Genomic DNA, 16,685 nt, shown 5'->3' with positions numbered 1-16,685 from the left:
CACCACAAAATTTAGAGTGTTTAATTTGAATTGCTAAGAAAGATGCAAAGCCCTTGTCTGAGACTGCAGCACAGGCACTCAGCCTCCTGAGCATGGCTCTGAGGGGTTTTGCACAGTGATTTGTGCAGTACTCTGCCTCTGGGGTGCAAGGCAGAGGTGGGTGAATACGTTTTGCACCTGTGAAATTCACATTTCTTTCACAACACCTCAGGGAAAAAGAGTGTATGGAGAACAGACCGCATCATCTCTCTTAATACCCTATTACCAGTTATGTGCTGAGAATATTTTAACAAGGGGTTTCTTCAAAAATTAACCACTATGACCTGAGCTAAACCCCTGGCTGGTAGCAGAGAAGTGTTTTCATGCAGAGCAAGATAAGATGCAGGAGATGCTCTGTTTGCTTTCTGATTGCTCAAATCAAGAGAGGAGAAAACCGCTCTTAACAAATCAAATATATGAAGTGCAGAAGCTGCCTATTATTTATTTCTGAGAAAATAATATTTTGCGGATTTGACTGCTCTCCTTGGATAGATAATTTTTTCTAGATGAGATCCAGAACCTTTGTTCCTTTTGTGGAAATGTTTGCAGTAACTGACAGGTATTGTCCAGAATGGCACATTCAGAAAAACAAAAATATTGAAACTGAGTTGTTAGGGAAGAAACTTACAGTATTTGTGTTTAGTACTTAGAGAAGGCCTGATTTAGGAAGGGAGACCTTTAGGTACAGTACCAATTATAACCAAGCTAGAGGTGAATGCATATTAAATGTGGTTTTATTATCCTGTACAATTATTATTACATAAGTCCAACATTTCAATACAGTCATGCTGCAGCATGGGATGCCATTGATGTTCAGGTAGTATTATATATAATCATTGTCCTTTCTGTCATTAGACTCCACTATTGTAATGTTCACATGAGGTGAAAGCAAAAAGACTACTGCTATTATTATTTTTCTTTGTTGTGTCTCTCAAAAATCAGAAGATAAGCCAAAGCCAGGAGAAGGGAATTCATTGTACTAGGCCACCCTGCTGATCAACTAAAACAATAAGTTATCATACGCTTTATCTCAGTGACAATGCAATGGGATTATATTATTTTATCTTGTTTTACTAGCAAGGCATAATTGTATACAGCCTCTCCATGGAGCACACAAAGTACTGAGACTGGGAATTTGAAAAAAAGAGCTAGGTGTATGGAAAGACTTTTTCTTACACTCTGATCAATAGAATGAAAATCTGAAGAATCACTGACACTACATCTTTCATATTCTCATTCTTTTTCTAAATAGAGAACATATTTCACTTAGAGAAGTGAACTATTATAAATGCTGTTGAAGCCTGCATTACCTATCCTTTGGATCCCAGCCATCTGCTTAAAATCTCTCTCTTTGTTATACTTTTTTTTAAAAAAGAAAAGAATTAGGTAAAATTTATTCAACGACCACAAGAATTTATAAGCACATACTCCATTTGCATATCTAGCTTTCATGCAATACAAACACATTTTCCTGAAAATAAATACTTGTTTCAAATAATATTTTGTTCCATAGTTAAAGATGTTGGTTATGTGACAAAAGCTCAACAATATATTGGAAAGGAGTAACCTCACTGATTATTTATCTTCCTTTTTTAAAGTGACACTTGTCTACTACTGCCTTAAACACCTTGCAGCATGGCTTCAGAGTCTCACTACAGATATTCCATCAAATGTGTTGCTGTTATTCTCCTATAAATTTGAACCACAGACATAGAAGTGCAAATCACAATACCTCAACCTTCTAAACTAGGCAGTGGCTATGCAGAATATAGATTTTCAACCACTCCAAACATTCTAACAATTCATTTTCAGCTACACCATTTAACTAACTAGCACAAAATTAATTTCTATAAGATACTTTGATTCTCCAAATAAAAGTATATAAAGACAGGTTTTCTTCTATTAGGAGAGCACAAAAAATGAGCTTACAGCATGACGTTATTAGTATTCAAAAGAAAGTGAGTACTACTGTAGCTTACATGAAGCTATTACACTTCAGAAAGTCTGCAAGGTCTACACTTAACACTAAACTCACTTGCTGCCCAGTTGTCCCTGCCCAATGAACTAGAGATTGTCCATTATTACTAGAAAAGAGGACCTGTGTATAAATATCACAGAAGATGTAAAACAAGTATATGTTTATGTATATAGATGAATTTCATGTTCATGTTCCTCTGCATTTCCTACTAGAACTGTATTTGAAATCAGGTAACTAAATTAGACCACTGGTAGAACTCCAGGAGAGATTAGCTCAATCAGACAGAAAAACCCCAATAGCTACATTGATATTCGGTTGCACCCTTCCAGACAGAGAGATGAATACAGAATAAACAGATGCAAGCAGGAAGATAACCACTTGGCAAAACCTGGACACAAGAGCACAGTAGCCAGCTAAGTACAATCATCCAAGTAGGAGGGGGAGCACAGAAAATGGTTCATTAGGAGCCCCTGCAAGGCTTTTCAGCCTCATGTGTCACCCTTTTCAGCCCCTTGACACCAAACACCAAATGCTACTGGCCTTTCTCTCAAAAGAAGCATTCCCCCCCCCCCCCCCCCCAATTGTCACTGTGGCTGCACAAGCATTGCCAGAAGTCACCCCCTCACTTGCCTCATGCTTCCAACCACCTGGTGCTGGCAAACATCCCTTTGGCTGGCAAGGCAGTGGGACTTTATTTTTCCTTGTGGCTCTTTTGTAAAGGGTACAATGTGGATCGTTGTCTGCTTATGTATAATTAAGTGCTTAAGTGGCATCATGTCATGCTGCAATGTTGGGATCTGAGCCCGGGTCCTGAGCTAGTTTGCAGGCTCAGAGGGTTGACAGGCAGCATTGCATTGAATAACAGTGGTAAAAATTGCCAAAGATAAGAGTTAATTCATTTAGATGAAAAATGCACATGTGAAATTTAGAGGGACCTACCTTCATCTCAACTTGATGAGAAATGCTTGTAGGAAATCATAAAAGGAAACAGTGATGAAGAAGCCAAATTAAGTCTGCTGCAGTATGCCCTCCAGTCCCTTATGGGTCTCTTACCCAAGATTAGGTCTCATTGTGCCCAGCTTCATCTGAAGTGATAACCCTGGAGTGCTGTCACCTGCAGGAAGCACAAAACCGAAAAAGCACAAAATATTAGTGGATTTAAAATACAAACATTACAACCATTAAAAAAAAGGCAAAACATGGTAAATTCAATTCACATCCTTGGCCAGAAATGAATCTGTATTTATTTAGCAAAAGGAAGAATGTGGGAGGCTTTTCTTTCTTGGTTAGTGAACCTTGAGGAGTGCGAGAATAGCGTTGCAGACAAAGAGAGAGGGAGGGAGGAAGAAAAAGGTGGCTGAATGATTTCAGGAGCTCAGTTTTGTGGCTGAGAGCAGGTAAGAGACTGCTAAATCCCACGTAGCACTAGGAGAAGATTAATAAAAAAAAAACCCCAAACCAACACAACAACAAATAGAAAAAACCCACAAAACCCAAACTAAAACAATCAAATCTTAATCTTCAACAGCTAGTTATCTGAAGAGAGCATTGTTGCCACCTGCCTGTATTGATCATGAAAATTAAGGTTATTCAGTGGAAGGCTGCCTTCCTAATGATCTTAGCCTGTGCAGGTTCAAAACTCCCTCATCACTTGTCATGAAACAAAACACAGTGAAACTACTCTCATTACCATCTGTGAAATCCTGGTCAAGCCCTACTTTCAGCTATCCTCATTCAAATCTGGAGATGTTCTTTTGAAATCAACACAGAGAACCTTAGATTCCCAGCCAATGCAATCAAGCAAATTTTCACTGGATTCCGTGAAGTTACTTCAGGATTTGGCTTTGTGGTTAAGCTAATTGTTCCACAGGGTTAAGTGAGAACACAGTATTCCCGTTCCTACATAATCCTTCCATGCATCTCCCTCTCTTACATTCTCCTCTACTTGCTTCTAGTATTTGATAACAGTGCCAGACTTATTCTTTGCCAAATGAAGCAGACAAGTGTTTCATTACTCACTTTTATTATTTTTTTTAAACATGTTTATCTTATCTGTAGTTCTGTCTTAAATAATAAGTGATTTGCATGTGTCTGGGAGCCAAGAAGTGTGCTCTATTCTTTCATACATTTCTGATCTGATAAAAAAATATTTTATTGGAAGAAATAATTACGTAAGGGTTATGGGGGAGGGGAGCGTGAAACTGGAGTTATTAATAGTGGAGCACTTAAGGAATTCTCCAGCCTAAATTGGTTACAAGAATTCGATTCTAAGCTGAGACAGAAGATCTTTAATATTATCGAAGGAGAGAAAAAAAGAGAATAACAGCTTTGCTGCAAAACCCAAACATATGAATAAAAGCTTGGAATTGATACCCAGAGTAGTAAATGAGAAACTAAATCAACCTCACCGCTAAGATACATGACCTGTATTCTTGTATCAGTTTTGATCACTGTGCAGTCTTCAAGCAGGAAACTTCTTTAATATCTATCTAATGGATCAAATTAAGATATTGATACTGTCTTCTTTAAAGAGCTTTTACATCCTTGACACTAAGTATTATTATTATGGCATGCTTGAGTCTGTGGCATGGTTTTTGAAAGCAAAAGCTACTACTTTCAAGGAGAGAAGTAGCATATGTTCAGTTTTAAATTCAAATGTATTTATAACTGAACGCTAATGGCAATGTCATTTATTCACTTTAAAAATTCTACAATACACTGTATGAGGCAATTATTTTTGTAATACATTTATTGGTATTGTACAGAAAGAGAGGAGTTTAAAAGTAGCTGAGATTCATCAGGAATTGCAGTGTACCATAAGGTGGTGAATGCTGCCCTCTGGCTCAGGCTGGCAATGGTCACTTATTTAGAAATCATTTATTTTCAAAGTGTGGGGAAGAAAAGAAAGGGTTGGGTTCAACAATTTTCTTTAATACTTCAGTATGTAATAGTTTAATTAAAAGTATAAATGCATAAACCAGTATCAATGTAGAAAGAAATTTCCTCATGGATTAAAGGCTGTAGTTATTTTAAAATTATGTTTTTAAAGCAGCACAGAAGAGGAGCTGATTTTTTTAATATATCTTTACCTTGCATGTATCACATGAGAGTCATATCAGCATTAAACTTAGAAGTTCATAGAGGACAGTTTCTTTTACGCTGATTTTTATTTCTTTTTTTTTAACAATTCAATAATACATGTAACTTACTTCAGTGTATTATTTTACAGTTTTAGGCAAGATTTAATAACAAAGGAAAGGCACAATGTTTTTTATGTGTTCATACAACAGAGGAAAGCTTAGTCCATTTCACTGAAAGTTACAGTGATTGAGATGTATATGTCTGCAGCTTAAACGTAACAGCTTTAGAATTTGCTAAAATTATGCCTACGTTGTTCTACTGTAGATACACCACACACGTGAACAGGACTTTAAGGAATAGAACACAATGATTTTATTGTGCTCCTTCTTCCAGAAAATGGGTACAACCTTTCCCCTTAAAAGTTACACCTTCCCCTGTACTGCCTGCACCCTTTGCGTTAGTTGGAAATCAGGGGAAATCTCCTTCAATTTGAAAAGCAGATGGAGAAAGAATTTCTATTACTGAAGGTAAGCATTATTTTAAATATTTATTTATTTTTAAATATTTTTAAAAATTAATTAAATAAATTAATTAAAAAAATAAAAAAAAATATCTATTTGTCACCCTGCCCATACCAAGTCTGCCCCACAGGAAGCGCAGAAGCCTACCTGCTTTGCTGATCACTTGCCTGGCATGTTGATCCCCAGCAAAGCAGCATTAGACCTGGTGTCCTGAGTGCAAGACTCAGTTTTATTTTCCTACCTCCTCCCACCTAAAACTCAGTGCTGCTGGGGTGGTGGTGGAGGAAGTACGGAATAGAAGATGGTTGTAGGTCACATGTTCAGTCCTGATTTATAGCAAGTAGGCTTCCACCCCCTCGCCCCTCCACCCCAGTCTTTTATAACTGCACCTTATATTCAGACCAATATGTTTCAACCATTCTGATATAGTAGCATTTTACACCTATATTGGACTCATGTGGAGGAGTATGTTGAGTTTAGGACAATAGGAAATCCAGCCCTGTGACTAAGTCCTAAAGCTCATCTTAGAATAGAAGCTGTAAGAGAGCCTGGATGCCTGTCTCTCAAGATGATAAAATGCAGTGTTCTCAATACAAGGCAGTATTTCTTCTGGGAATGTTTCATTTTGGATAAGAGAGCAGTACTCTTTTCCATAGCTGAAGAGAAAATTTTGTTTGTCTTAAGGGACAAAGTTCAGAGCAGCTTTGGGAACAACCATCTCAGAATCAAATTGCAAATAAAGAGGAGAAATTGATAGGGCTTTTTGTTCACTGATTGTACACACTGACAACAGTAATTAAAAAATAAAACAAAACAAAAAAAGCACTACAAAACTTTAGTATATTAAAAGAAAAAGAAATGCCCAAACAAACTTTTAAAGAAAGGATTTTTAGAAGCTATGAATGCAATGCGTGGATTCAAAAGACCCAGTGGAATCAGGTAAGGAGAGCAAAATACCCTGGGAAACCTCATAATGTGCTCTCAGCTGCACTTAACAGTGAAATTTACACTCACAGAATGAGTCCTAAGAATCCCTTCTTACAAAAATGAGAAAAATCAAGGCAACATGTAAATCTTCTAGCTTAAGTTTTTATTTGTTAATAGCAATTCTTTAATTTCTTAAAGGCAAACGTTACACTGATTCCATATCCCTGTAAATAAGGAGATACAGAAAAGCTTTCGGCATGCAAGATACCTCCTTTCCTTATTTATTCAGCAGGAGATATTTAGAATCAAGTGGGAATTGCTGCAAATGAATCTGATATTCTGAAATGAATATCAGATATTCTATCTGAATTTTTCAGATAGAAATGGCTGTTTGAGAACCTTAGTTTCCATGTGTTTAGACACTAACATGGCTTCTGAGAAGGAAAATACGTTTTGAGAAACCACATAATTGGAACTGATAGGAAGATAGAAAATCCTTTTTGCAGCAACATTGTGGTTTTGAAACTTGTTGCCCTAGCTTTGAGCTCATAAAAAGCCTTACAAAGATTTGCAAAAGCAAGAGTATTAAAGTGTTTTATTTGAGGCTCAGGGTAGTCTGCTGGGTATGCTCCATTCTGACCAGAGTTTTCACACTGCATTTGGCAGAACATAAGGCTGAACCTAGGTCATAAGTTTCCCAGGCCAGAGCCATAACCCACAGAATGTTAACAGTCTCTATAGTTGGATTTTTATGAGATGGCATGTTTTGGCCTACTTGCATGCGACAGAGAAGTCCACAGTTCAAGTTTTTCCACAGTGATGTAGCCAAAAATTCATGTGGGTGGTGTTGGCATGGTAGGACCAATGGAATTTTTGAGATGCTGTGATCCTAGAAAGATCACTATGTGCATATGTTGTGATTGGGTCAAATTGGTTAAAGGTGTCCTAGGAAAACGCAAGGGGCTTTGGGGGCTATATATGAAGAGGTCTCTCACCTAAGTTTTTCACTTTACCAGTAGAAGATGTCTATCTCAAGCCCCTCAAAACATACAGTTATTTCCTCCACTTCTCTCCCCTTCTGAAAAGCACAGGCCTTCTCTCTAGCCCCACTTTCTTGTTTCTCCTCTGCAACAGCATGTATTCACTCATTTACATCCCCCCCAGCTTCTGAGAAAAGACATCAACAGAAGAAAGGGGAGACAGAAAGGCTAGGGACTTAGGAGAGCTTGAGACAACACATGGTCAACAGAGTTAAAGGCCTTAATCCCAGTCTGGAGCCAAATCGTGCAGGTGGGCCTATTGTGTTTATATCTGAAGCCAGCCCAACACAAATTTCTTCTTTGATGCTACAGACAAAATTCAGTCTTTGGGGAATTTTCACTTCTGTATAAAGACATCACTGTACTTCCTTCTGTAAGGACAGAGAGACAGAAGAGAAAGAATACACAGAAGACCTTGTGCAAAGCATGCATTTCTCATGCTGTCCCATCCAGCCTTGGTGCCCCCCTGTACTTCTTTGCAGAGGTCCCAGCTGGAGGAGTAGACTGGGATTATTATATGGATACAGAAAATTCCAGAAGCAGAAATATTAAGACAATCAAGAAAATATTTTTACATTTCCCCCACCCTTATACACCAGCAAGAGATTCTCTGATCTCCTAAGTCCCCCCATATAATTTTTAAATAGTATATGGCTAGAAAATCCTTATTTATGGTATATTTACTTCATAAAGTAAGACAGGAATAACTATTAAGAAAGAGTGATGGGAAGTCCTGTTGTCATGAGAACTGGTACATTCTCTCACTCCTCATGTTATATATTTCAATGCCAACTTGACAATTTCAGAGCCATGAGTGCACAAAAATCATGTAGCTGCAATTTTCCAAAGGATCCGAGTGCAAGGACCTCAGCTTCTTCCAACCAATTAACCAGAAGACATTCCAATATATTTTTCATTTACTTGAATAAGAAGCTATGTTGCACAGCATACAATCTAATCCTTTAGCTGCCTTGATGAAAGTGGGAGGACTTGTGTCGGTCACAGCTGACACAGAAGGTACAAAGTGAAAAAGATATGCTAAATAAAAAACCTGCTTGGTTCTTGGTGACTTTGAGAGAGTTATCTCTCATCACCTACGAATCTTTTCATGAAGGCACTAGCAGCTCCTTTGCTCAGAGTGACAATACCTACACAGCTTAGCTTACAACATCTCATACTTAATTTACATCACAGCAGAACATGCAACCACTAGAAAACTATCTAGTAAATGTAAGATATTTCATTGAGAGAAAGCAGAACATAAACATATTTCAGTAAGGATGCTCATGAGCTCTATAGGAGTAATTGTTTCATTTCCAACTTTAAAAATTAACTGTTCCTCTATTTTTTGTGTTGTAAGTAATCTATTTTTGAGTGATTTTGAAATAAGAATTTTAACACATTCCCCAATAAAACCAAAAAAAACCCCCTCAGACTGAAAAATAAAGAATAATACCTCTGCTATGAGTATCACTAAAAGATACAATTACTATGAATTTTGATATGTAAGTCTGCTTCCAACCTCTTGAAATCCAAACACCTGACATAGAAGCAGAGCCCTGAAACAGCTGGGTAGCTTGAATCTGATATGAACTTATCTTTCAGAAAGATATGCTACACATCTTATAGCTAAAGACAGAGCTTTAATTTTCAAATCATGGAGAAGAGAGGACACATAGGGAGAATTCCTCATTACTGTGTCAAGGGAAACTGAGAACATTTGCTTAGACTCCCAATAGGGGTAGGAAGACATGTTGAAAGTACTGAAACTTGGAAGTTAATAATAGATATTGTAGTCCTTTTATGAGTTTTTATTTTCAAAACATGCATACTGAAAGTAAAAGTTCAAGCCTCTAAGTGAGGTTTAAGGGTGTACTTTGAAATGGGGATAATATATGAGTAGATGACATTTACACCGCCTAAATTAGAAGAAAGATATGAAAATGAGTTTATTTCTGAAATGAAGAAAAAATTAAGCTAATCATGTAACTATGAAGTTATTTATGTATCAATGTCTGGGCAAAAGAATGTAGTAAAAGAGTTTGCTAACAAAAACTGAACAACTGGGCTTGAAAGCAAATGCCAAGGTCTGTTGGAAAAAGGAGGAAAGAATGGAGAAAGGTTCCCCTGTTTGCTATGACATTATATCTGCAGTGGTCCAGGAACACTTGGCTGAAAATCAAGAACAAGCTCCTTTCAACAAGATGCTAAAGGTTGACTGACAGCTATCTGGGTTGAGAAAAAAAATAAAAAAGAAAGAGGAGAATCATAGTAAGTATAACAACATATATTAAGGATAGTTTTCATAAATTCCACCTTAACCATTATCTTTGGGTCAGTATCTAATTGATACTTCTGGACCAGGCCTTGTATGATAGAAAATAATACTTTTCGTATTATTTTAATTTGAATTCTTCTTAATGTTTTCTTTGTCTCCGTTCTCTGCCTCAATCCAAATTAACGTTGCTTTTATGTAATGCCCCTGGCCAAGTTTTTGAGACTCATGGCACGGAGTCACATTACACTAATCCATGGCAAATGTGGAAAACTGCTGAAAGGACAGTGGCTTCTTTTGGGGGTGGGAGGTGGGGCATGTTGGAGTGGGTTAATTTTGTCAAGTCATCCTGCCAAGATCGTATGATCCCTAAACCTGACATCAGGAAAACAGGGATGGGACTTTTGGTGTCAGCCAGCAGTTATGCTGAATTAGGTATAATGTGAAACTGCACCGTGAGAAGAAAAAAAGTCACTTCTGGGCATCTTAGAGAACCATGAAATGCCCTCCCAGCTTAAGAGAGAGGAATGAGGCTACAGGCCTGTCAGAAGAAAAGAATTTAAAGTGAGGTTGTGTCTGAGGGGAGGGCAAATTCAGTCAGTGTAGACGCAGAGTTTGATCCACAGCTCTCTGAAGTCAAATGTTTTAGTTTACGTCAATGGCCTTTGATTAGGCCCAGAGAGGGCTGTAAGATCCAAGGGCTGCCAGGTTTGGTTACAGTCATCAATACTATAAATCCCTGAGAGAGTTTCCTTTCTAAACTCTAGGCCTTTTTGCTGCAGGACGCTAACTAAGGGCATGATCCTGAGCAAACTTAGTCCCATCAGCTCCAAAGGCCATAAATTCTTTTGGCCATCTTGCAGTGCACACACAGATCCCCTGGTCTGCTGTTGCTGCTTAATACAAATGCTAGAAAGGGCAGGAGAATGAGAGGCAGTTCCTGGCAAAATGAAGCTATCCCCATCACCAGAACTGGGGTTCCTTTGAGCACGTTTGAGTTAGGAAGGCCCCAGCCTGCTGTATGCGGGTCCCAGGGGCTCCCCCATGGGCACAGCCAGCGGGGCAGGGGTCTGGCCAGGCTCCTTTCCCTGTGCAAAGGGAAAGCGGGACCCTGAGTCTGCCTGAGGGGAAGCCTTCAGGTAGTAAGGTGAGTCATTTTGCACCACTGAGCCCAGCAAGTGGCCCACTAACTTCAGAGTCTAAACCAGTTTGTTTCATGTTTTTAGCATCTTGTGAGAAACCATCCCATTTCTTTAGTTACCAAGCCTTTCCGAACAGGGACAAGTGTAGATGGAAATCTGTTCTTTTAGAAAACAGAAGCTATAACCCTCCCTGCTGTAAGGGCTGATCATAATGTTGTATACTTGGGAAATCCTTATCTGCAATTAACCTTGAAGCTCCCCCTCTTGCTCCCTCAAAGCCCAACTTATATTATTTGGTTGTTTGGGTTTGTTGGTTTTGTTTGTTTGTTTTTAGTTTAGTGTTCTTTTTTTAAAAAATAGATTTCATAAAAAAATATTTGCAGGATGAACAGAAAATAAATCAACACTACCAGAAAGCCAGCAACTTGATTGTTTCTCCCTGCTTCTGCAAAAAACCCATAAAAGCTCAATTGTCCTCTCAGGACTCCTTGGAAGTCTTAACAAAAGTCTCTAAAAAGAAACTAAATGAAAGACCAGGGAGTTAGCAGCAGGGCAGATCTATCATAGACAAATCAGACAAAACCCTCTTTCCTTCTGACCGTATCTGGGCTTAATTCTGATCTCCTTACTCACGCTGAGTAATAATTCACTCCATAACTAGCCCCACTGGAGCTGCTAAAAAATCACTCTGAGTAAGCCATAAGCTTGTTTGACAAAGATCAGTCTGATACACTAAGGCTAAAAAACCTAAGAGCTAATTCAAATATTATTTTTGTAATTATGTGGCCTTAAAAAAGGGTTCTGTTCTTTGTTGTTGTTAAGGCAGTTTGTTATCTTCCAAACAAAGACAGGAAGTTTGTTATTATTTTGTTTTGTTTTTTTCATTTTAATATAGAATCCAGCTATAAAATTAATGTTTTGTCAACCCTAGAAAATGCAATGAATATACAAAGATATATCAAGAACTAGCACCTTTTTGACAGAGATATTAAAACAGTAAAACCTGAGGCCAAGTCTACAGTACAAACTTCTGTCTGAAAAGTACATTAGTCAGCAATGTAATAGGACACGATCTCAGCCATTAACCCAGGCTGAGCACCTTATTTGGCCTACCCAGTGATTAACCTGACGCAAAGCCATCATTTATTTACTGCATCTTTGTGTTGCTTCATTCACCCATAGGTACGTGACAGTAACACTGTTAAGAGGGAGACTTGCTGTGCTGCTGCAGAAGTGCATACTGTAGATGTTTTTGTGCCTTTGTAAGCTGGTCTCTGCTATGTGTCTTAGTGAGTTGTAAGAGGGTTTATCCGTGTTCCTAATCACATGAAAGGGAACCATAGGAAAGTATCAAAAGACTATCAACAATCAAGCAAATTTTCTAGTGTTTCAGTCTAACAGGGCTGGACACCAGCACAAGTGGAAGCACTCCAAGAGCTAATCAGGATCCTTAGGAAGGCTATTCTGCTCCTGCTTAAAATAGCAAATTCCTGCGAGTGAGCTCAGCGTGGAGACGCAAAGCCTGAGGAAGTCCCTGAGGTACCAGCAGCAAAGCTGTTCAATGAATGCCATTGCACAACGCCGCAGTGGTCCTGCCAAACTCCTCCTCCAGCAGGATGCCTGGCAACAAGGCACTCAACCAGTTGAACAAAAACTACAAGCTTTGCACCATGCGAGTGATTTGCCAACAACCAGTAGCCCGCAGGCGGGATACTGTTACCTAGTTATTAATGAATGCTGCTGATTAACCTTTTGAAAGTACTTTGTCCACCACACCTACTGGTGGGAACCTGCAGTGGTAACGCTCAGGGAAGGTTGCTGACATACGAGTGACATTTGTGATAGTGAATAGGCACCCCAAGAAGTGACAATGACTTCAAGAGTTGAATACAAACCAGGGTAATTCTTCCAGAGACCTTGGGTATGGGATGGGGGATGGTAAGGTTTTTTTACGCTTTAAAAAAGTTATTAGCACACAGACTTCACTGTAACCTACACTATAACTCAGACTGCTGTATCTGATTGAAAACAAATCAAAATTTTATTCAGAAGGCTTCCTATTATGCCCCTGCAGTAAATTTGGCAGAAACCGTTACACATCCCACCCCCACCCCCCCAACTATTCTCATCCACATTTGAAGCCCAAAACTCCTCAAAGTAATGCGCTGCCTAGAAGATGGCATCTAAAACACTAAAAAATGTTGTGCCAGGTACCTAAGAATCATGACAGTACTTTAAAACTCTGGCAGAAAAAACTTGCATTTATGAGTTGTGGGGGTTTTTTTTGGTTGTGAGGTTTTTGTTTGTTTGTTTGTGGGGGTTTTTTTTGGTCTTTTTTGGTCATACCTCCATTTTTGAGCTTACTTTTCTTTAGAAAATATTAAATCAACAAGAAAACAAGATTCAGTGAAAGGGTAATGAAGTAACAGGGTAAGTAACTAGGGGTAAGAACATAAATAAATAAATATAAAATTCTGAACTACTACAAAGTTTGTAGAAAGATATTGAGACTTGATGACTACAGAAAAAGCACAGGGAATAAGCAAATATGAAGGAACTGCCTGAATCTCAATCATAGATAAAAATAAAGGAGGAAAACCAATTAAAATATGAAAGAAGAGTACCGAAAGGACAAATATGGAAGAGAAAACATTGTACAAAAAGTGTTTTATAAAGAGGGGGAAAAATGTGATTAAACCCCCAAACTTTATCCTTACTTTATCTATTACCACAATAAGACTGCTTATGCATACTTTCACTGGGGGATTTTATACAGTATTTTATACATTGTTCTCTTTTCTCAGTGTAACACAACTGTTACTTTCTAAGTTTCAAGCATAGTAAAAACCCAACACACACACACACAAAAAAAAAAAAAAAAAAAAAAGAGATTTCTTGCCTAAATCCTTTTAGGTTGAGATTTCACACAACAGTTGAGCCAGTTTGACAGCTTGCCACTGTTGACTGGGGAAGCAGCCTCACTCCCGTGCTTTGTTCCCAGCCATGTGGTCTTACTTCTTCCCTTGTGCTGAAACCTGCACTTGTCTGACACCCCAGTAAAAGATATTCCACTCCCTAAATTTAAAAAAATACTTTTTTTTTCTTCTGCAGCTATTTTTTGTTTTCAAGAAAAGCATCAAGAAGAAGTAGGTGAGGCTGCTTAATAGTTCTATGAAACCTCACCCTTAATACATTCCTGGAACTATGGAGAAGACAGACGTTTGTGTTTTGTGCCTGTTGTGCTCATTCTACTATTACCCATTTCATTAAATGCAAATATTAAATGCAGTGCCATACACCTCATAAATTAATACAAATGATGCAAAGGGGTAGGTTATAGCCCCCTATACAAACTGCTAGCAAAAGCAGGATATGAGAACTAAAGGTGAGTTTCCCTCTGATTTCCAACACTACAGACTGAGACTATACTGAGCACAGATCAAGGCAGGCTATCAGGCATCAGATAGACTAAAGACCAAGAACAGAAAAAAAAATCACAAATAATTTGCCATATTCTGCCTTCATTTATACTCTTGCAACCTCGTTGATATTCACTGCTTCAGCTTCCCCTCACAGTAGAATTCGGGTTTGTGTATACAGATTAGACTTTCCTTGTTTTGATTACATTACCACTATTATTTAAAGAAAGGGTCTGCTTTTGTTCTCTTCTGTTTCTGGGTGGGACAGATTTCTTTTTGAATGTTTTTATAATGGACAGTAAAATCTGTGCTTGTGCTGCAATCCACAGACCACAAAAGGTTGTCCATTGCTTTGCCTTAGCCAAAGATTTTTCTTTGGACAACCTTATTGCCAGATACAGAAAAAAACCCCAACAACAACATACTGCTGAAAGCAAAACTTAGTTTCCAGTATTCAACCCTGATTCTTACTGATAAGAGTAGTTTCATTACTATCTGTGGTACAAACAGGACATGGCAGGATTCAAGCTATTAAACCCAGAGATTATTCAAAAGTTAACATGTGTTTTTTATTTACAGAAACAGAACAAAAGGCTCTCTAATTGAAACAGGTCATTTAAATGAAAACAGCATACTACTTATGCAGATAGTATACTTATGTAGATGCACACGTGCGCACACATGTACACCCAGTCAGAGCTTCCTGTGTGTTCTGGCTCCTGGTATTACACGTAGGAACCTAATGAGCCCAAAAAACCTAGTGCACATGCTAGGATTTTCTGGGTAACCAGGCTCCCCAGTACAAATCTGGGAGTCACCGGGCGCAAGAGCAGCCTCTGCTAAAATGAAGAAAGATCCTCAGCTGCCTCTTAGGGAATTTGCCTGTGTTTCATCAAATTCAGCATATTCCTGAGAAATATCTGGGGATGTTTGATGAAGTGACATTTCCCTGATCATTTCCCTTATTGTTCCTTTTTAAGAGACAGCTGAAATGATTTAGATTGCTTGTTAAAAGAAACAAACACAGGAAATGAAACTGGATGAAAATAATTTCTTAATTTTGAGGGTGTGCTAAGGTGGAACAATCCTTACCAAAGATAACTGAAAATGTAAACACACTGATTTCAATCAAGAGCACTTTTCATAAGAATATTTCACTTGCTAGTTGCTGCTGCTGGCTCCCTGTTCCTTTTAGAGGTGTGTTACCCATTCTGGAATATACACAAGAGTTCAAGTGTTGCATAATTACACAAAACAGGGCCTATACAAGAATATCCTGTTTTGCTTCCTGTACACTCACTAGGGTGGCTCAGCTGAATCCTTGACAACATCTAGCTCCACGAAGAAAACATCAAGACTGCTTGCTGATAGCAGTTTTTTACCTAGAGCTTCTCAGCAGTTGGGCTGTTTAGCCCCAAAGTGTAAGCAGACAATCACCCTATTGTTTACTTTCTAGTTAGAAGGAGCATTACTGCTTTTCTTCACTGTCCATGGCCTCTGTAATCCTAGCAGTCATGTTCACTCAGCAGTTAGTCTAAATATGAGCTTCCCAAAGGAGTTTCAAATCCATGTCATAGATTAGCATCACTGTGGTTTGACGCTATCTGTGACAGATTCCACAGTAATTAACGTTTTAAACCATGGTCAATACTGAAATTATTTGATGAGGACTCTATCGCCCAAATTGTGAGAAATTAACAAATTTAAGGAGTGGTATTATTATTATAATACAGTGAATATGCTGTGGAGGACAATGTACATTTCAAAAACCCTGTCAGCATTGCTTCATCTCACTACATATCACTACATCTTAAAAAAAGGAGCGATTCAATTGTGTGATGGTGAATCATGAAACTTCACAAACATTCAAGGAACACATGCCACTACAAATTAACCATTAGCACTGCACGGCATTCATCCTTTCTGTCACACACTGTGGGAAGCACGCCTTATTAGCATGGAAGCACGGAGCAATAGTATCTCAGTGTACTTAACATTCGCTTACCTTGGAAAAAAGAGCACACAATTGCAGTCTTAAACAAAAAACCCAATCCCCAAAATGCTGCAGCTCTATGCCTTTCCACATTTAATCCTAGGACTTAAAAATTGCAAAATCAAATCCTAGAACCTTTTCTTTCCACTCTTCCAGTTCACTGTTTTTTACAATGAAATGTAGTTTTTGCATTTTTAATGAGTCTTAATCATAAACAAGGCAGGCATCACAACTACGGATATTTCAGGGTTCTCCCTCATACACATCATT

The sequence above is a fragment of the Falco rusticolus genome, chromosome 11 (genome assembly GCF_015220075.1).
Source record: "Falco rusticolus isolate bFalRus1 chromosome 11, bFalRus1.pri, whole genome shotgun sequence".
Taxonomy (NCBI): domain Eukaryota; kingdom Metazoa; phylum Chordata; class Aves; order Falconiformes; family Falconidae; genus Falco; species Falco rusticolus.
Note: the sequence above shows the minus strand (reverse complement) of the source record.